Source organism: Ammodytes marinus (assembly GCF_949987685.1).
Source record: "Ammodytes marinus genome assembly, chromosome: 12".
In the NCBI taxonomy this organism is placed as follows: domain Eukaryota; kingdom Metazoa; phylum Chordata; class Actinopteri; order Uranoscopiformes; family Ammodytidae; genus Ammodytes; species Ammodytes marinus.
This window is the reverse complement of record NC_137216.1, coordinates 17,574,496-17,579,077: the sequence shown is the minus strand read 5'-3', so window position 1 is coordinate 17,579,077 and position 4,582 is coordinate 17,574,496.

The following is a 4,582-nucleotide window of genomic DNA, read 5'->3' as shown; positions in this document are numbered from 1 at the left end:
TTGACAGACAGACAGATGCAAACATAACCACAAGCTCTGGTACAGATGGGGATTCATTTAGCAAAGAAACACTGGTTCACTGCTCCTCCACGTAATTCATTTCATGCACATCTGTCATTTATTCTTAAAGATTTCCTGTGTGAAAAACGTTTGATGAAACTAAAACCGTTCCAGTTGGTTCTATTGTACTTAAGGCGACCCAACTGTTACACATAATGTATAAATAGGCTATGCACTTGCTGGAGAAGTCCTGCCTGTTTTGTGTTGCGAGGTTGAAATGGCAGACTGGACTCCAGGGACTTCCCCACAGCTAAACTATCAACACCGACACTTTCGACACATCCTTCAATTTGAGCAAATTACCATATCAACAGCATGATCTAAAAAGCCGTCCCAGAAAACCGCAATCTCTGCCTTTTTTTCTGACGCGCAATTAAAAGATGTCAAACTCGGTTTCGCTTACACTGTTTTGGTCTTGGCTGTCAGCACATCAAACATTATCTTTAAGAGCAGTCATTTAAGCAGAGAAAAGGGAACCAGGGCCAGGTTCACTGACGGTGGGGGGGTATGTGGGTAACCAAGGGGCAACAAAAGAAATTGGGAACGCGATAAGAGAAGCAGTGAAGGTGCAGTGAAGGGGGGACTCCAACTCTCCTGCCTGGCTCTTTCTCTCTCTCCTGGGAATCTGGGGGGCTAAGACGCTGAAGCTGCTCCATACACACAGGTATCATATTCAGCAGGTCCTTCAGTACAGCTATGGGCTCCGCTCCAAAACTCCCTGACTGTCTGTCTGCCTCGGCCGAGAGAGGTGGAGGCGCCATAAGGTAACAACAGTAGCAGAAATGCCAACAGGTGAAACCAAATATTCCAAGGCAAGCCTGATACTGTTGTTTTCATTTCCCAGGATAATAACATTAAGCCCTTTCTGCCCGCTTTAATGTAAGTTACATGCAATTATCTGCACGGTTAAACACGCTCAAACATGATAGGGTAAAAGCAAGGAATGGATGCCCCATGCCCCCCCCCCCCCTTTTTTTTGCATGTGAAATATGAAAAGTGAGAGAGGGGTGAGATTGAAACCGATGACAGTTTCAGACATAAATCAACCTCCCACATCTCCACTCTGACACAACATAATAGACAGACTGTGTCCCCGGTACAAAAGCGCAGCGACTTAAGGCCCACTGCTGGATCCACCGTAATAGCCTCGACTGCAGAAGAAAGTGCACTGCCTTCTTTAGATTTCAATTCACTACATGTGAATGGTTGATCGCCCGCAGAGGGGGAATAAGCTGAAACCGACATGTTGAATGTTTCACTTCTCAGCCTGGTAGCTTTTCTTGTGTTTTTATATATATATATATATATATATATATATATATATATATATATAATATATATATATATATATATATATATATATATATAATATATATATATATATATATATATAATATATATATATATATATATATATATATATATATATATATATATATATATAATATATATATATATATATATAATATATATATATATATAATATATATATATATATATATAATATATATATATATATAATATATATATATATATATATAATATATATATATATATATATAATATATATATATATATATATAATATATATATATAATATATATAATATATATATATATATATATATAATATATATAATATATATATATATAATAATATATATATATATATATAATATATATATATATATATATATATATATATATATATATATATATATATATATATATATATATATATATATATATATATATATATATATATATATATAAATAAATCTGACATCTTCAATAGCTCTTTACAGTAGCCTATACATACTTCAATGACATCTTTTTATGGGAGACCAATTTGAACAGACAGGTAATCTGTGATCAACACACAACAACCGGTCCGAAATCTGTGGATTTTCATAATATTCAGAGAAAACTGTTGATTGTATACTAAGAGTTATTTTCCAAAATCACACTAATTTGTTTATCTGACAATTATTGTCTCCAAAAATCAATTAATTTTGTCTATCTATAGTACACCAGGAATATATTCAATTTACTGTAATGTAATGGCAAAGGAAGGCACCAAATCTTCACACACTGGAAATGATCAATTGCTTATCAGAAGAATAGCAAATTTCATTTCTATTGGCTAATCGATTAATTGACTGATTGTTTAAGGTCTGATGGCAAGTAAATATAAAACACCGAGCCCAGGGACACCAGGGACCAGCATTGTAAGAGGTTTCAGGTAAGATTTCAATCTTGCAATTAAGCAACTTTAAGTTCTTGAAAAGGGCTATATAAGTTTAATCTACTATCTTCATATTAACTAGTTGATTCTGAGTTGAAATTTATTTTATACATTTTTGTTTTAGAAATGACTTAAAACACTGAGCAGAGCTTTTCGGTTTTGTGCAAGACTTTTTCCTGGTTGACAGGCCAGACTACTTGCATATTACCCAGAATTCCTTGCTTTACCTTTAAATACAACTATCTCCTTTACGTGTTTGAGTATTTGCAGACAGGTGCAATTGGACATGAGGGCCCAGGATAGACATTGTGTGTGTGAACTGTGATGGTGGATAATTAAGCTTCTGTAAACTTGACTGTGTGGTCTGAAGGAGCAAAAAGGGCTTTCACAACCTTCTGACAACTGCAGAGAGGCCTGCAGATCGTCCACACACGACCAACATCCAAGCCAGTTTGCTCTCGTCTTGCACCAAATACATGAAGACTGGAGTTGGTGCATCAACTTACTGCACTAAAAAGGAAACATTTCCATTGACAGCTGGTGGAATTAATCTAACGGCATAAATCACTACTAAACAATAACGGCACTTTCCGCTTACAGGTCTGCCGCACAGCAGTGCAATGTGAAATATGCTCTCACGGCAGAAAAAACAGAGGGAAAAGTTCAGTGAGATGAGGCCTCTTGTGGCCATAAGTGGATTCAATCAATCTGAATTAGAGATGTGAAGGGGTTTCCAAGGTTTTGTCTTGTTACATGTAGAGGGGGGGGGGGGGAATTGAAAAATTGAGCCGGTGGCCTTCATTTAGTGACATTGTGCTAAAGTATCATAAAGTATGGTGGGTATTCATCACAGTGATCTGTGATAAGCGGGGGCAATACAGAGGCACAAAGGTTTTCAATTGAAAACCAAAATACTCATTAGTGTAACACTCAGGCAATCAGAAGTTGCATTGGCCGCAAGAGGGTGTCGGACAAAAATGACACCCCTAAAAATGGCTAAACTATATATATATATATATATAACACCTACTGGAACATGCATCAATCAGGCCATCTGGGATCTATAGCATTGGATTACATAAGAATATATATGTTTTATAGTCCTTGATATACTAGGCCTCATTTAGATGACATTCAAGCGCTGGGCTTTTTAGTTTCCACAGCATTGACAAGATTGACCATTGAAGAAAGAATGATTTTTCTTTTTGCAATTTCAAATTTTTCAGTTAAAGAGCATAATCAAAGAGGAATTACCCCTGTAATCGCAAAGGAAAATACAGCATAGTTTGAAAGCCGAACAAAGGAAACAATTGAATACCATTATCACAATCATGACTTGCATAATGGAGATAATCTGAATATACTGTGTTGCTTGTAGAACTGAAAGAACAGTTTATTCACGAGATAAAAGGGGATATTTAGGAATACTTACAGCTGAGAAGCCCCGTGATCTCAAACGTTGGCTGGGCTACAAAGAATGCAAGAAAATGAGTCCATTCTTACATAAATATACACAAAACAGATACTAATTTTACACCCCTCAGGCCGTAACCCAAGACAATAGAATGCTAGAAATGTAACAAGGATGGTTCTAATCTTGTATGATTATTCCTTGGTATCACCAGGGAGGCTACAACAACCTTTACCAGAATCCCCCATACACCCATGTGGTTTACTTAAATAGACTTTGGGCTGGCAGTGGCAGGTTTTTCTGCAGCAGTCAAGCTCATTTTACATTACTGGAAGAGCCCACATAGACCAGAGTGTACAACTCATGACGACTTTATTGTAAAATACGATAGCCATGTTCCAAAGTAAAGAAAGTCGAACTAGAAATGAGGATAAGTGTTCCGATATGAAATTGTGTAATTGAATTATTTTACAATGGAGGTCTATTTACGGGTCTTGGAATTACGACTGCAGTGCCCACGTGAAAAAGTAATTAGAAAAACTGTTGCCAGTTGAGTTGTATTGTCGGTAAAGCAGGCAGAGTTTGGACAAGGAAAATTTTGCACGAACATTCCAGGTTTCACAATCTTTTCTCTAGCTTCATAATCAGGTCAAAAAATTTCCAATGCTTTGGTATATGACAATTATTCTGATTTGACTGCCGGTTATGTTTAAATAGATGTGAATGGATGTCATTACTTTTTCCTTTCGTATACTATTTATTGTATATAAAAAAATTATATGCCAGAGCATTTTGGCCAAAGTAAATAAGTTTGTAGTTTATTATTTTCTTCTTTTCTTTAATAAGAATCTCACCATTTGAGCAATA